This window comes from Henckelia pumila, chromosome 1, assembly GCF_033568475.1.
Source record: "Henckelia pumila isolate YLH828 chromosome 1, ASM3356847v2, whole genome shotgun sequence".
NCBI classification, from domain to species: domain Eukaryota; kingdom Viridiplantae; phylum Streptophyta; class Magnoliopsida; order Lamiales; family Gesneriaceae; genus Henckelia; species Henckelia pumila.
This window is the reverse complement of record NC_133120.1, coordinates 131,908,608-131,927,385: the sequence shown is the minus strand read 5'-3', so window position 1 is coordinate 131,927,385 and position 18,778 is coordinate 131,908,608.

Genomic DNA, 18,778 nt, shown 5'->3' with positions numbered 1-18,778 from the left:
AAAAATGGAATAGTGTGGTAGATGAATTGAAATGAAGAAGGTACTTGTGAAAAAAGAAAAAATAAATGGTTGAAAAAAGTTGAAAGAGAAGAGGTGAAAATTTGAAAAATCAATGAAGTGAAGAAAAAAGAAAGTGTGAATGAAAGGAGTTGAAATTAGAGCATGATTATAAATTACTCCTTATTTTTGAATGCTTATCCTTCGTTTGTAGCCATGAGCCAGGCTTTACATTATAAGCTGACTAAGTCCTTTTGACCGAGTCTCAGTTGCCCAATATACTAGTGGAGAAGAGTTGCGAGAATTTAGCCTATGGACTGTTGATTGATGCTTTTAATGATTATGAATTTTGATCGAAACACGCACACACTATTATTATTTGCATTTACCTATTAGTGAGTGTTTTTGATAAATATCCTTAATTTTGATCCTATGCAACCTTGAAAAGTCCTCATGATCTATGAATGTGTGAATTGAACTTGGATAAGGGTGTTTTGAAACTTGAGTTGCGGAGATTGTGAGTTTATGAGGTTATTTTGGTTATGATTAAAACTTTCAAGTGTTAGTAGGTTGGATGGAATTGGATTTGAATTCTTTGAAATCATTGCTGAGGCCATTGCTCCATAATATTTCTTGACTATTCTTATTGGTTTGATAGTAGTAGTTTTTGGAAGTTATTGTTTTGATAGTTTTGCTCGAGACTAGCAAAAGTCTAAGTTTGGGGGTATTTGATAAGTGTATTTTATACACTTAATTTATATATGATTTTAATTGTTAATTGTTTGTTTCGAGCAGATTTATGCCCGAGTTTTTTTGTTTTTGTGTTTTTAGGAAATTATTGAATTTATGTGGGAAAGAGAAGAAAATAAGAATTTGATAAGAGAAAGGAATTAAAAGAATAAAAGAAAAGAACAAAAGAAGAAAAGAAAAGAACAATCAGACAAGAAAGAAATAGTGATGGTCTTCCTTTAATGGGCCAAACATTAGCGCTAAAATAAGAGCTAAAGAGGAGAGGAAGAAGAGCTATCGCGCTTCAAGAGAAAGTAAATTCCAGAGGCTCATGCGCGGGCGCGTGATGGATGAAGCGGGCGCGCGTCGCATATTTCAGCGTTTTTATTATTTCGGGCAATAATTTTCTTGGGCTTTTGTGCGATATAAAAGGGAATTCTTATCAGACATGGAGGGAGGAGCCGCCACAACAATTACACACAGATTAGAGAATAATTCAGAGGAGTGATCGTGAGATTTTCTTGGAGAATCTGGAGCTTAATTGAAGAACGAAGATGGAGATCGATAGACCGGACACGGCATCTTTGGCGGATTTGTTTTGTGAGAGTGTATAATTTTAACATAGCTTTTTAAAAGAACATTGTTTTGTGATAGATCACTGCGATAAATTATTAATAGGGATATTGGAATTGAATTGTAGTTGATAAAAATTATTTGTTGCTCGGGAGAGGGAAATAATAAACTTAAGTGTTATTGGTTATTCATTGACTGGAATTCATGAAGATTAATTATTAGGATTGATTGTTGTTAAAACCAGGTAAAATCTGAATCTCTGGATCATTATTCTCTGATTTATTTTTATCTAAAATTTGTGTGCGTGCTTATCAAAACTTCATTGCTATTTTATTTTTCTGCAAAATTTATGAAAGTTTGATTTTCTAGATAAAGTTTGGACTATTTTAATTACAAGCACTAAATATTTTCATTTTATTCCCTGTGGGATCGATTCTTGATTTCATCTTCTTCGCCTCGTCAAGGGGATCAACATATCCAAAAATCAGCCCAATCGGAGTTCGTTTGCACCTCCAAATCGCCGCCTGAAAGTCCGATTTTTCCGGCCATTGCGCCGCCGCCCGCCGCTGCGCATCCTGTGCAGTCAAGCGATACGCCGTTGGATGCATCTCTTCAATGCGAGTCTACTCCTAAAATTTCATCAAATTTGGACGTCATTTGCCCTGCCAAATCGCCGATGGAAGTGCCGCCTGCACTGTTCACAGCGATGACGCCTGTTCTTTCGTCGATTTCGGTTCCATCTGATCTCCGATATCCGATTGGGACCCCGATCTGGATTCCTCTCGTCGAGACGCTTCAGATGCCTACTCCCTCGCATTTTTTGAACTGTTCGATCGACGGGAATTTCAGATCTACGTTTCCGACATTCAACTCGCCGCTGCCGTCTGTTTCTCAGGCGTTTTGCTCCGGCTCCGGTGGGTATTTTTCTAATTCCTTTGGTCAGTTCGCTCCCCTGGCTCAGGCGAATCCAACGATGGCTTCAATTTTTCAATCGGACTCCCCGTTCAAAAACGCCCAATTTCCGGTGAGTTGTGGTCTTCCGGCGACTGAGTTGGCCCGATTTCCGCCGTTCCAGACCGAGTCTGTGTGTATGGTCACCGGTTCCTTGCTCCCCTTGCCGTTGCCGGTAGTCGGTGGTGCTCCGGTGGGTGACTTGCGGGTTGACTCGGCCGAGTCACCGAGTCAGGCCACTGCGGTTGACTCGGATGTCAACCCTTCGATTCCTGTGGTTCCAATTGCTCCTGTTGATGTTTCGGCTCCTCCAGCTCTCCCTGCGGTCTTTTTCAGGGATATAGTGGCTCCTCCGGATGCTAGTTCGCGACATTTTAGCTTTGAGGGCGTTGCAGACTCAGCATATGGGACCCTTGCTTCGTCTATACGTGACGGGATTCTTGGTATTCTCTTTCCAGATCAGGTTATTTCCTCCCTCTCTGAGCCCTTTAAATTTGCGTTGGTTGGGAGGATTTCGGGTAACAGGGGTGTGACAACCAATTGTGATATTATTGATGCGATTTCCCATATTGATTTGAGGGGTTCCCATTCGGTGAAATTTCTTCCTCGTGGATTTATGTTTATTAATTTTTCTTTGGAAGAAGATTACCTGAGGTTTTTGGATAAACCTGAAGTTTCCATTCGGTCTGTTTCGATCCGGTTTTCCAAATGGACTCTGGAGTTTAAATTTGAAGAGGAGTCCCCGGTTGTTCCGATTTGGGTAAGGCTTTTGGACCTGCCTCTTCATCTATATGATAAGAACAGTCTTTATCCGATAGCAAAGATCCTAGGTACACCAATTAAGATTGATGATATCACTTCTGAGGGTTCCCGGGGTTCATTTGCTAGGGTTTGTGTTGAGATGGATGTCCTACTGGATCGCCCGACGCAGATTTGGGTTGGATGGGGAGATTTCTGTCAGACAGTTGATGTGGTTTATGAGAATGTTCCACACTTCTGCTCGCACTGTAAGTTGTTGGGTCATTCCCTTGAGTTTTGTTCTCGGAATGGCCCCTCTCGGCATAGAAGACGGCCCAGAGGTAAGGGTAAGTCTCCGCAGGTTCCGCAGTCTGCTGCTCCGCCTTCTGGGGGGCAGTCTCAGGGTAGTCAGCAGGACTTGGTCCCTCCTTCCGATGTTGGTCCTTTGATTGATGCGGATGGGTGGACTCTGAAGCAGGGTAGACAGCGAAGTCCTCAGGTTCAAGGTTGTGTTTTACCCCAGTCTTTGAAGAACTCATTTGAGGCCATCCGGGACTTGAATGAGGCTTTGGATCCGAGCTCTTCTGCGATTGGCACCACTTCTGTTTCGGAGTCGCAGCCGATTATAGAGGATGAGTCTAGACAGCTTGATAGGGTGGTTTCTGTTACTCCACCGGCAGTTATACATGTTGATGACCAGGGTCCTTCTGCCCCTGTCAGATCTCCTTTGATTGATGTTGCTACTGATAAGGGATTGAAGGTGATGACTTTGACAGCTTCTCATGTCCCTGTGACTCACTCTCCTTTCTTATCAGTTCGTACGCGCTCTCAGAAGCGCTATGGTTCGCTGACTCAGCAGCGCAGACGGAGTGCTTCTTCTGGACGACCTCCTTGAGTTGCTGACTGTTGGCAGGTTTCGTAGGTGGTCTTTTTCTGCAGGCTTCTCCTTGCTCACCGATGTTTTGATTTGCTTTTCAGGGCTCCTGTAGTCCGTTTGTTTTATGTTGTGATATGTATTATGGACTCATGTAGTCTTTTTGTTTTATGTTTTGATGTACTTTTGCTGCCTTGTGAGAGGTCTTGGTCTAGTCCCCCTCTCTCTCTGGTGTTCTGCTAGTTTGTGTTTATAAAATAAGTGGCTATGCCACCTTTCCACTAAAAAAAAAAAAAAAAAAAAAAAAAAAGCTATGGCCTCTCAAGCTCACCCCTCATGCTCTAACACCTCAAAAACCTATAAAAACAACTTGTAAGCATACCTAAACGACCAGCTAGGGCCCTTGAGCAAGGCGCTTGCCCGGTGCCAACTCATTTCAAACATTTTGCCCAAAAAGTTTTCCCGATACCTTCAAACTCCACTAATCGCCAAAATACCACATAACCAGCCATATAGCCCACCTAATACTCATTCAAAAATCACATGTTTAACCCATGAACACCCCATGGGCAGCCCCTCCACTTCTTTCATCCATTCCTTCCAAAATTTCAATCCGAACGCCATAAACTTAATACATTTCGCAACATTTCAAAGCATATGAATAATAAGACTTGCATAACACCATGTGGGGCTTAAAACCAATCCAACACACATAAGAATGGATCGAAAACATCATGTACATTCTGATTTTCATTTCAATTCATGCAAATACCATTTAGATGCAAGAAATTATCCAAACAACTTCAAAATACAAGCTAGCAACTACATCTACACAGATGAACCAACTCCTCATTTTGCCCCTACTGAAACCGTGACACACACACACATTTTTACCATATAAATCCGAAAAATTCAAATTAAAGGATAAGAACCAAGAAACCATATATTCTATGCTTGGGTTTTAAACTAGAATGGAAAAATCTTGTCTATCTTGCAACACAAGAAGAAAAAGAGGTGGCCAAGGGGCTGAGATTCACGACCAGAAGCTGAAATGCTCTTCTAAGGTGGACCTCGGGGCGGCACGATGGTGGTTAAGTGGTTGGGAGGCGGACGGAGTTGAAGGGAGGAAGAAATGGTGAAAGCCGATGTGAAGAAGGGGTGAGGAAGTGGAAAAAGCGTGAGAATGGGAGAAATGGAGTGAGGTGGCTGAGTAGGTTTAGTTCTAAGGTTATTTTGGGTCATGTGTGATATATTTTTAATGTGGTGTAAGTATAGGTAGGTGGTGTGTGTGTATGGTATGCACAAAAATGCTATTTCACTAATAAAAAATGCTATTTTGAATGTTACAACTTTAATTTGTACAATTTCACTCATTTTTAAATTCTAAGTCTAAAATATTTGAATTTAAATATTAGAAATAGAATTTCACTAGTCCGGGTCCAAAAAGGCTAATTTTGAGAAATATTGGAACTTTCGTGCAAAGATGCGCTTACGCGATTTTCTTTACCCGAAAAATTTAAAATAAAATTTTCTTTTTATTTACTTCAACTTTTAAGAATTTTAGGCCATAAAAATTTAGAATATGATATTTTCCCGCCGTGTCCACCTGTACCGCGTGACGGAGCCGTAGGTCACAAATTTCAAGTGTCTCAAGTAAATAAATTTAAATATTTGAGCAATTAAATTCTAAGGAAATTTTAAGGCATTTAAATCATCATGAATATAGGAATTTAAATATGGAGGCTAAATTAGACATGAAATTTAAATTATGGAACTTAGGCATCACAAAAACAAATAAACATTTGAAGGAATTTAAACACTAAATTAAAAATTAAAATCAATACTTTTGTTATTTTGATGTCACAATGTTAAATAAAATATTTAAATAATAAAAAGAGCTATTAAAATAATTTAAATAAACTAAATGATTATTTAAATGTCGTGTAATTAAAATACACAAGCGGAATAAAATTTTTTAAAACGACTTGGATAATTGAAAGAATTTAAATAAATAAGCTAGACATTTAAAATGATTAAAAATAACTAACCGCTAAACTTAAGTTATTTACAACAAATAAGTTGGACAATCTAAAAATATTTAAATAAATAAGCTTAACAATTAAAATCATTTAAATAACTATCCAATAAACTTAAATTATTTTAAATAAATAAGTGGGATAGTTAGGATCATTTAAACAAATAAACTAAATAATTTAAATTATTTAATTAAGCATACTTAAACCTTTAAAATATTTAAAACAAATAAGTTTCACAATAAAAATCATTTTGGCAATTAAACTTATGCAATTAAAAGTATTAATTAAATAGTTAGTACAATACAAATATTTACATAAATAATTAATATTTTATTAACAAATAATTAAGATAAAGAATTTTAAATCGATTAAACTTAAAAATAATAATCATAATATTTATTTAATTTAATGCATGCGATTTAATAGATTGGATTTTAGGTGCTATAATTTCTTCCCTCCTTAAATAGAATTTCGTCCTCGAAATTCTAAACTTACTAACCAGGTTCGAATATCTTAGGCTATAATAACACTAAATCTTCTTACCTCGCACCCACAAGAGTTGACGCTAATTAGCTTTTGCTGCGCACTCTGATACTTATTAATATCAATATCACCATGGGTCCAACTAACTCTTATTGTCCTATAAATTCCTAGTTCTTATTTGTTCCCGAGTGATTTTATTCAAAATTAAATTCTATCGTTGCACCAAATTACCTTTGATCTAAATTTCAAACCTACGAACGTCATCCTATTGCAACTCATAAGTTCCACAACCTTCAAATTCTTTGACCTTTAAGTTATTGTACAACTTACATTCTTATAATCTTATATCCTTCGTTATTGATCAATTATACTCCACATAAAATCCACAAGGTCTGATACTTCCCTTAATTGATAACTTTAGATTCCTAATAACAACTTCAAGCATTTAAGTCCGTGAAATCAATAAATAATTTATGTCGATCTCAACCATAAATTAAAAGTTTTCTCGCAAAAGACTGTGCTTAATATCGCTTTACACATATAATATAGGACTCGAGCTCCCATGAAATTTCCAAGTTCCCAAAATATTTAACGACCAAACACTCACCTTCCTAAACATATAAACGATTTTCTCAAAATGTTTCATGAAGTGCACTTCAAAATTTTCTACATCATCAATCGTAGTCAAAGTTTCGCCAAAAATCATTGAAAGATATGCTTAAAAGTTTTAAATAAACAATTTATGCACAAAAACTATAAAAATTCGTGCTTTCAAAAAAATATATATTCTCGTTGCCAAAACATTTTCTTAAAAAAATTTCCTCACAAATCAGCGCATTCCTCAAAGAAAATATTTTTGTATGCGAACAAATAATTTCAGGTATCATTTTAGAAATGAGAATTTCAATGGAAGTTTTCTGCCCACAAAATTTCTAAAATCCTTAATCGTCTCACTGGACTTATTCAAGCTTCTAAAATCATTTAAAACTTCTTCCAAAATCTCTTATAGCTGATCCTCTCATCAAAACTCCTCTACGCGTCCCAAACTCTAATTCATACCCAAGAACAAAATTTCAGACCTTAAATTTTATAAGGACATAAACTTAAATAGCTGATACCTCAACTTTTAGACAACCTAATGCAACTAGACTAACTGCATCCATTAATCATGTAGTAGCAACTTAAAGAAACAAAACTTAAATGTTCAGGAGCCACTAGAAAAATCCACGACAACCCAAGATTGGACAATAATAATTTCTTACTGTTAGCAGCCTAGTAGAACCAATTGATAATTTGGTATAATGTCCATAGCAAGAACCCACTTCTCAAGTCTTACATGTCACACTAGTATCCTAAACATTATAGTCAAGTCCTGGCTACACTACCGACTCAAAATATATCCCAAATTCAAAAGCACATAACAATAAGTAAAAGATTCCAAGAAAGTGGTAACACAATTTGCTTAGTCTAATGGCTTGCTTAACTCAACCTCTAAAATATTCTCTACCCAAACTGATGTTTCTTCAAAATTTTAACTTATCTCTCAAATCACCACTCGTAATTCTTTTCTTCTCATAATATACAATCAATCCTAACAACGACAAAATACAGTCACCAGTTACAACTAATGACCCGAATCCTTGGTCGACTCAACTTCTTGACAAAAGAACTTACTCACAACAACCCATTACATAACTGATAAAATTCTCAACACAGCAACAACAACCATCAAATTAAGATCAAGAAAAGTAAATAATTCTCATCGGCGTCAAACAATGCAAAGATGAGAAAATAAATAAATAAAAGAATAAATAAATGTATATATATATGTATATATCAAGGAGATGTTTAAATATCATTTAAAACTTGATTTTTCATACACGCAAATCATCAATAGCAAGGTTATGATCTCCTGATGTAGTACAGAAATATGGAGGCAAGCAGTTTTAAATTGGTTTTGAAGCTATCAATTAGGATTCTAACTATATTCTAAATCTTTTACTTTAATTCTAGCGCGCAACATTCCTCAATTCGATGTTCACACAAAATATCAATGATTCCTAAAGTTTATCCCAAGTCATCGTGTTAGAACCTAATGGGGGGGAGGGATTTAGGTTCTATTGGCAACCTTAGCAATTTAAAGCGATTATGCAAATACGCAAGCGAAAGACATAAAGCAATCAAAAATAAATGCGGTAAATAAATGTGTAAAAGAAATAAAGCGATAAATGAGATAGGATATGTTTATGGAAGTTCGACGATAAATCGTCTACGTCTCCCCTTCTTGGTTAAGATCGATTAATCAAGGATTCACTAGCACTTCAACTTCTTGGCCTTGATGACTCCAAGGATAGCCGTAAAACATGACACGATCACCACGCCGATACAACTCGATACTCTTGGCCTTAAGGGCTCCAAGTATAGCCTCAACACAAACACTTGGCTTCACACTCAAGTGCTTACAATGATAGCACAACACACTTGGCTTCACACTCAAGTGTTTACAACAATAGCACAACCAACTCACAAACTATTTTTACAAACACTCTCAAATATATCACACAAATACTTTGATAGTGAGAAATTGCTTGGAAATGAGAGAAGAGATGAGTTGGGATGTATCCAAATGACCTTGGATGGCCTCTATTTATAGTTGGAAAATATTTGAATCTGATTTGAGTGCATGGAGCATGTGTTGAGAAGTCAAGGAGTGACAAAAGGTGTTCGGCGCCGCTGCCTACTTTTTCCCAACACTGAGCGGATATTGTGGAAAAATCATATCTCACAATCTAACCGTTGGATTGATCTGAAATTTAAACCGAAGCTTTAAAACATCTGTATATTTATTCTGAACGGTGAAGATTTGATTAGATAGAATAAATCATTCCCAGTATTTTTCGGAAATCGCTTCATCATGTTTTCAAACTTGTTCTGTGCAACAAATTTGAAAAAATCGTATCTCCCAATCCATCCATTGGATTGATCTGAAATTTGGACAGAGGTTGTAAAACATCCAAAATTTTAATTGGATTGGTGTAGATTTGATTTGCATTTCTTAATAATTCCCAGTTACTTTTTGAATTTGATTCTTCATCATTTGCTTCATGTTCTGCAGAAATAGGTACTGTGCAACATTTGTGGACAAAATCATTACTCTATATCTAGCCGTTGGATTGATATATAAGTTTGAAAACATCATGATCTTTATGTTGATCGGTGGAGATTTGATTTGGATGTCTCAAGCATGTCCAGTAATTTTCAGAATTGATTCTTCATCCTTCGCTTCAAGTTCTGCAGAAATAGGTACTGCACAACTTTTGTGGAAAAATCATAACTCCATATCTAGCAGTTGGATTGCTCTCAAATTTGGACAGTACATGTAAAACGTCCTCATAAATATTATGACCGATGAAGATTGGATTTCAATGCATAAAAAATGCCCAGTAATTTTCGGAAGTTGCTGCTCCATACTTTGGCTTCTTCTTGTCTTTTTCTTCATATCTCTTAACAATGTTCCATCCATTCAATGAGCAATATAAGACTTTATAAATACATGTATACCTTCAAAATAGGTTCCAATAATTTGATCATCAATAAATCTAATCTGTAAAATCTTATTTTATATGGTTAGTAACAATTAACCGAGTTTTGTAATCATCAAAACATAATATTGTGAGACTTGTTAATGCATTAAAAAAATTAATCTCATAACACGAGATTTTTATGCGTTTAAGGAGTAACAATCTCCCCCTTTTTGATGATCACAAAACTTGGTTAAATAGAAAAAATAAATGTACAATATTAAATAGACAATTTAAATTTGCACAATATAATTGCATGAATAAAACTCCCCCTAATTTAAACAATTAGTTAAGAAGAGTTTGTTTATCAAATAACCAGTTTTATTCTCCATGCATTTAACCAAACTAACTCTCCCCCTTAGTTAAAGTATTTAACCAAACTAATTCTCCCCCTTTTTGTGATAATCAAAAAGACTGGAAAAGTAAATGCAAAAACATGAGAATTGAAATATGATTTCTAAAATGCAACACATAAATTTCACATAAATAACAAAATATGAGCGTATAATATTGAATAAATACAATTAATTTGTATAAACCAAAATTAAGTTGCTCAAATTTATATTAAGATCCCCCTTAATATGACATTATCTTTAAAATATGTCAACAAGTTATTACAACTCAATCATGCCAAGTTCACCACGCAAACGAATAAAAGTATTTTCATCTAGTAGTTTTGTAAAAATATCGGCAATTTGATTTGTCGTGTCAACATATTGAAGTTCAACTTCATTTCGTTCGATGTGGTCATGAATAAAATGATGACGAATGTCAATATGTTTGGAGCGCGAATGTTGAATCGGATTCTTTGTAAGACATATGGCGCTAGTGTTGTCACAGAAAATAGGAATTTTTGAAAAAGAGACGCCATAGTCGAGCAATTGATGCTTCATCCAAAGAATTTGCACACAACAACTACCGTCAGTCATGTATTCGGCTTCGGTGGTTGAGAATGCAACACAATTGTGCTTTTTGTAAAACCAAGAAACCAAACAATTTCCTAAAAAGAAACAGGTTCCACTAGTGCTTTTCCTGTCCACCTTATATCCACCAAAGTCGGCATCACAGTACGCTTTTAAATCAAAGAAAGAATTTTTCGAATACCACAAGCCGAGATTTGGAGTATTTGAAAGATATTTGAAAATGTGTTTAAGACGAACAAATGTGATTCCTTTGGACATGATTGAAATCGTGCACACAAGCAAACACTAAACATAATGTCCGGTCTACTAGCAGTAGCATAAAGTAAGGAGCCAATCATACTACGTGTAGTAACCCAGAACCATTTTGAGATAATAATATGTTAAACATGATTAAAGGTTAGTAATTAACCGAGTCCGGAGTTTAATTGGGCTTCAGAAGACAATTTGGGATTTTGACTTTGGGCCGGATCGGAAGCCCCGAACCCGGATCGGAAGCTCCGATCCCAGCCACTTCGAAAGCTCATCGGAAGCACAGAGATCGGAATCTCCGATCCAGGAACGGAAGTTCCGATCTCCAGCTGCCAGCAATGCTCGATGACTCAGCCGTGAGTTTTGACATATGTTGAACGTAGAATAGATCGGAAGCTCCGATCGCCCGATCGGAAGTTCCGATCCCGACGTGTCACACATGCATGCAGTGAGCTGGATCCGAAGCTCCGATCCTGAAATCGGAAGTTCCGATCCTGGCCGGGAATTTTGCCTATAAATAGGGCTTGTCTGATTTCATTTGAATTACAAATTCCCGAGTTTCTTTCTTCAGTTATATAGTATGAGTTATACACTTGAGGGCCCTATCGGTTATAATAGAGGTTCTGGAATAACCAAGGTGTGGTTATAGTCATCCGGGACTAGCGACTCCAAAGGGCTATCTACGGACGAAGGTATGGTCTGGGAATCTATTTAAGTTTTGGGAGTACTTATTAGCTTAGTTAAGGCTTATAGAACATGTGTAGTGATACGGTGAACTTTTGAATATAGGCTTGGAACCTAGGATTTACTATACTTGAACTAGCCTAGAGGTACGTACACATTGACTGAGATTGCCAGCGAGTATACATGTTTATATGTTGCATTTATTTGGCATTATTATATGGCATGATATATGATTTACCATTTTCCATATTCATATGTCATGTGCATATACACGTTGAGCCTATATCTTGTTATACCTGATTATAGAGCCGCTCAGCTGTATATTCGATAGTCTGTCACTGAGAGTACCGCGACGGAGGGGGCATTTATGTCTGTCTACTCTGGTGTACTAGACGAGTCTGGTTGCACCCAGAGGTTGATCCGTGCGGTGGCAGCACTCATGTGGCGCCGGTATTGAGCATGAATTTTCAGATGACCCTTTACCAGTCATCATATTGCATGCATTATATACATATGTTTACTCATGTCTATGTACTGGGCATTAGCTCTCTTATCCTAGTTGTTATCTTGGACACCCTATTCCATGGGGCAGGTCGCAGGATGGACGGAGCCGATAGTTCGAGGCAGGACTAGGGAGCCGGAGCTTTTCAGGGAATTTATACAGCAGGATTTGTTTTAGCTGTATAATGTTTACTTTTAAGTTCTTCGATTTGGTTGTATCACTACAGATTTAAGCCTGAATTTGTTTTACTAAGCTGATATGTAAATTATGGATTATGTTTCCGCACGTTTTTACTCTATTAATTATTTTGCTGTATTAAGTTTAATGCATGCTATTAGTTGCCAGTTAGTAGGTGATTCCATGCAGGGTCACTACATTTTTGTTATCAGAGCATGGTTAGTTTTGGGATTAGTACTTGGGATTTAGAATTAGTTTTGAGTAATTATTGCGCATTTGGGATTTCAATGTGCTATTCTTTTCAGGATATGACTGACGAGAGTCACGGTAGTGTTGGCCATGGAGGTGGTCATCATCATCGTCATCACCGCCATCATGATGATCAACATCGTCATCATGAGGGTAGACGTCGCTACTCTATCAATAAATTCATGCAAGTAGGACCGAAACCTTTGGTGGAAGGCGAGAATCCTGAACAAGCTAGAAGCTGGATGTCTAAACTCTAGAGTACTTTTCGTGCTTTCGATTGTACTGAGGATCAGAAATTGGAAGTTCTAGAATCTGTTCTAGAGGATTAAGCATGTTTTTGGTGGGATGCCAAAGCTGCTCAGGCACGTACTGAGAGAGGATAGGTGAATTGGGGAGATTTCTGTCAGCAGTTCCAGAAACTGTATTTTCCTCCAGCTGTTCGCCAAGCACGATTGATGGAGTTGCTTACTCTGAGGCAAGGATCAATGACTATTGATCAATATCAGCAACGATTTCTTGATCTGCTACCTTTCAGTCCTCATATTAATGAGAGTGATGCATCGAAGTATGATCTCTTTCTACAAGGCCTGAATCAAGATATCTACTCACAGGTTGTTGTCTGTGATGACCCAGTATCTTATGAGACTTTGGTGAACCGTTTCCGTCTTGTGGAGACTAGCAACAGGCGTGCACAGTTGTTGATGCCAGCACAGCTTAGTGGATCATTTGAGCCTAGAGCTCAATCTGTTGTGCAATCTGGACCTACGTCTTCTTCTACTGCTACTACTTCATCTGGATCTCATGGTTCACGAGGTATGTTCCGTTTTGGGAAGAAGAAGAAGAAGGAGGAGTTTTGTAGTCACTGTGGAGGAAAGCATCCTGCAGCTTCATGTCGGAGAGCTACTGGTGCTTGTTATATTTGCGATCAGCAGGGACATCTGCGGAGAGATTGTCCTCAGCGCATGGGTTCTGCTATTGGATCGGGATCACAGGTTGGATCTTAGGCTTCTACTTTTCCATGACAGCAGCCAGCACCACAGAGTTCTTCTGGTTACCGTCCCCAGTCTCAAGGGCAGGTATTTGCTTTGTCTCAAGAACAGGCTACTGAGGGAAGCGATCGCATGTTGGTAGGTACCTTTTTGTTATGTGGTATTCCTGCACTTGTTTTAATTGATACTGGAGCATCGCATTCCTTTATTTCTAGTCTCTTTGTTAAGAGACATAGATTAACTTATGTATTATTAGATATGGATTTAGTTGTATCTACTCCGCTGGAGCAGGAGATAGTAATTAAGTGTCTAGTAATGGGTTGCTTTCTAGAGTTTGAAGGTAATGTATTGTCAGCTAATTTGATGATATTAGCGATGACAGATTTTGATTGTATTTTGGGAATAGATATACTGACTTTGTATCACGCTACTATGGATTGTTATCAGCGTCTGGTACAGTTTCATCCTGCTAAGGGTGATAGCTGGTGTTTTTATGGTGAGGGTGCGCGACCTCCGATGCCACTTGTTTCGGCTCTGAAGGCATGTCATGTCTTGGAGTCAGGTGGGGAGGGCTACCTTATCTATGCAGTTGATATGTCCATGAGTAGTACGGGTATTGATCAGTTACCGGTAGTCAGTGAGTTTCCTGATGTATTCCCTGATGAGATTCCTGGTTTTCCTCCGGTGCGAGAGGTTGAATTTGGTATTGATTTAGTACCAGGAACTACGCCTATATCCCGAGCGCCTTATCGTCGAGCACCATCAGAGATGAGGGAATTGAAACAGCAGTTACAGGATCTGCTTGATAAGGGATATATTCGTCCGAGTGTTTCTCCGTGGGGAGCACCTGTTTTGTTCGTCAAGAAGAAAGATGGATCGATGCGATTGTGTATTGATTACAGGCAGTTGAATCGTGTCACCATCAAGAATAAGTATCATTTGCCGTGGATTGATGATCTGTTCGATCAATTACAGGGTACTTCTGTTTATTCTAAGATAGATCTGAGATCTGGATACCACCAGATGCGGGTACGAGACTCAGATATATCTACGACTGCTTTTAGGACCAGATACGGGCATTATGAATTTTTGGTGATGCCATTCGGTTTGACGAATGCACCAGCAGTCTTTATGAATTTGATGAATCAGGTATTTCGAGAATATCTGGATAGATTTGTCATCGTTTTCATTGATGATATTCTTGTCTATTCTCATGACAAGGATGAGCATGCACAACATTTGAGGATTGTTTTACAGACGTTACGAGATAAGCAGCTGTATGCGAAATTGAGCAAGTGTGAATTCTGGCTTGATCGGGTAGTGTTTCTCAGTCATGTGATTTCTAATGAAGGGATATCTGTTGATCCTAGTAAGATAGAGGCAGTGCTGAACTGGTCTCGTCCGACGACGGTTGCTGAGATTCGTAGTTTCTTGGGTCTAGCTGGATATTACCATCGGTTCATCGAGAATTTTGCACAGTTGGCCAGACCTTTGACACAGCTTACACGGAAAGATGTTGCCTTCATATGGTCCTCGGATTGTGAGGAGTCATTTCACGAGCTGCGTAGACGTCTTACTACTGCACCTGTGCTAGCTCTACCTTCTGGATCAGGAGGTTATGTTGTCTATACTGATGCCTCTGGTCAGGGGTTAGGATGTGTTCTGACACAGCATGGACATGTTATTGCCTATGCTTCTCGACAATTGAAGACGCATGAGAGTAATTATCCAGTACATGATCTCGAGTTAGCCGACATTGTATTTGCACTCAAGATCTGGAGGTATTATCTTTATGGCGAGAAATTTGATATATTCACGGATCACAAGAGTTTGAAGTATTTATTCACTCAGGCGGAGTTGAATATGCGACAGAGACGCTGGATGGATCTTTTGAAGGATTATGATTGTGAAATCAAATATCATCCAGGTTCTGTTAATCTTACTGCTTATGGCTTGAGTCGGCAGGTGAGACTTTCTGCATTTCAGACTAGTGAAGTATCTCATATGATTCAAGAGTGCTGTTCATTGAGTTTTATGCTCAAGCACAAGAAAGGGAGAAATGGGATTCGATTGTATACTATTTTGTCTGAGCCAGCATTGTATTCTCGAATCAGAGATGCTCAGATATCTGATGTTAAGACTCAGCGTCTGGCACGTTTAGCCAATGGAGTTAATACATCTGGATTTCATTTTCAGGCAGATGGTTTATTGTGCTTATCTAATCGAGTGGTTGTACCTAATGTTGCGGAGCTCAGAAACGATATTCTATCTCAAGCTCACAGGAGTCGATTATCAGTTCATCTTGGAAGCATGAAAATGTATAAGGACTTGCGAACTAGATTCTGGTGGAAAGGGATGAAGAGGAGTGTGTATCAATTTGTTTCGAGATGTTTGGTTTGTCAACAGGTCAAGGCCGAACATCGATGACCAGGTGGATTATTGTAGAATCTTGAGATTCCCGAATGGAAGTGGGAGCACGTAACTATGGATTTTGTTACCCACTTACCTATTACTTTATGTCAGTGTGATGCTATCTGGGTAGTTGTTGACCGTTTGACGAAATCAGCACACTTTATTCCTTACAACCGGGAGTATTCTTATGATTGCATGGCATGCTTATATGTCCAGGAGATAGTGCGATTGCATGGGATTCCAGTGAGCATAGTCAGTGATAGAGACCCGCGATTTACCTCACATTTCTGGGGTAGTTTTCAGCAGGCGTTGGGTACCACTTTGAGTTTGAGCACTGCATATCATCCGGAGACTGACGGGCAGTCAGAGCAGACGATTCATACTTTGGATGATATTCTACGTTCTTCTGTTATGGACTTTGGCTTATCTTGGCAGGATCAGTTACCTTTGATCGAATTTTCCTACAATAACAGTTATCATCGTAGTATTGATATGGCACCTTTCGAGGCATTGTACGGTCGACGGTGTCGTACTCCGTTATTCTGGGATGAAGTCGGGGAACGACAAGTCGAGGGTCCTGAGTTGGTGCAGCAGATTGTAGACAAGGTGGATTTGATCAAACGGAGGATCAAAATTGCTCAAGATCGACAAGCCAGTTATGCTAATATTCACCGCAGGCCACTTCAGTTTGAGCCTGGTGAATATGTATTCTTACGAATATCACCTTTCAGGAAGGTGATGAGATTCGGTGTGAAAGGCAAGTTGTCTCCTCGTTTCATTGGACCTTTCCAAATACTGGAAAAGATCGGAGATGTTGCATATCGTTTGGCGTTACCACCAAATCTTTCCAGTATACATAATGTTTTTCATGTCTCGCTACTTCGACAGTATATAGCTGATGAATCTCATGTGATTCAGTCTACTGATATTCAGCTAGAGCCAGATCTGTCTTTTGTTGAGCGACCACTCCGTATCCTAGATAGGAAGGAGAAAGTTCTTTGGAACAAGGTTATACCACTTGTGATGGTGCAATGGCAATTCCGAGGCGTTGAAGAAGCAACTTGGGAAACTGAGAGTCGTATGCAAGCAGAATATCCTGAGTTGTTTGCTTTGTATTTTTTATTACCATGTAAAGATGTAATTACAGTTATTGTAATAAAACATGGTTTGATGTTTCATATTATTATCTTGATTTATCTTTAGATGTTATTTCGCGGACGAAATATCTAAAAGTGGGGAGAATGTAGTAACCCAGAACCATTTTAAGATAATAATATGTTAAACATGATTAAGAGTTAGTAATTAACTGAGTCCAGAGTTTAATTGGGCTTCAGAAGACAATTTGGGCTTTTGACTTTGGGCCGGATCGGAAGCTCCGATCCCAGCCACTTCGGAAGCTCATCGAAAGCACAGAGATCGGAAGCTTCGATCCAGGAACGAAAGTTCCGATCTCCAGCTTCCAGCAATGCTCGATGACTCAGCCGCGAGTTTTGACAAGTGTTGAACGTAGAACAGATCGGAAGCTCCGATCGCTCGATCGTAAGTTCCGATCCCGACGTGTCACACATGCATGCAGTGAGCTGGATCGGAAGCTCCGATCCTGAAATCGGAAGTTCCGATCCTGGCCGGGAATTTTGCCTATAAATAGGGCTTGTATGATTTCATTTGAATTACGAATTCCCGAGTTTCTTTCTTCAGTTATATAGTGTGAGTTATACACTTGAGGGCCCTATCGGTTATAATAGAGGTTCTGGAATAACCAAGGTATGGTTATAGTCATCCGGGACTAGCGAATCCAAAGGGCTATCTACGGACGAAGGTATGGTCCGGTAATTTATTTAAGTTTTGGGAGTACTTATTAGCTTAGTTAAGGCTTATAGAACTTGTGTAGTGATACGGTGAACTTTTGAATATAGGCTTGAAACCTAGGATTTACTATACTTGAACTAGCCTAGAGGTACGTACACATTGACTGAGATTGCCAGCGAGTATACATGTTTATATGTTGCATTTATTTGGCATTATTATATGGAATGATATATGATTTACCATTTTCCATATTCATATGTCATGTGCATATACACGTTGAGCCTATATCTTGTTATACCTGATTATAGAGCCGCTCAGCTGTATATTCGATAGTCTGTCACTGAGAGTATCGTGACGGTGGGGGCATTTATGTCTGTCTACTCTGGTGTACTAGACGAGTGTGGTTGCACCCAGAGGTTGATCCGTGCGGTGGCAGCACTCATGTGGCGCCGGTATTGAGCATGACTTTTCAGATGACCCTTTACCAGTCATCATGTTGCATGCATTATATACATATGTTTACTCATGTCTATGTACTGGGCGTTAGCGCTCACGTCCTAGTTGTTATCTTGGACACCCTATTCCATGGGGCAGGTTGTAGGATGGACGGAGCCGGTAGTTTGAGGCAGGACTAGGGAGCCGGAGCTTTTCAGGGAATTTATACAACAGGATTTGTTTTAGCTGTATAATGTTTACTTTTAAGTTCTTCGATTTGGTTGTATCACTACAGATTTAAGCCTAAATTTGTTTTACTAAGCTGATATGTAAATTATGGATTATGTTTCCGCACGTTTTTACTCTGTTAATTATTTTGCTGTATTA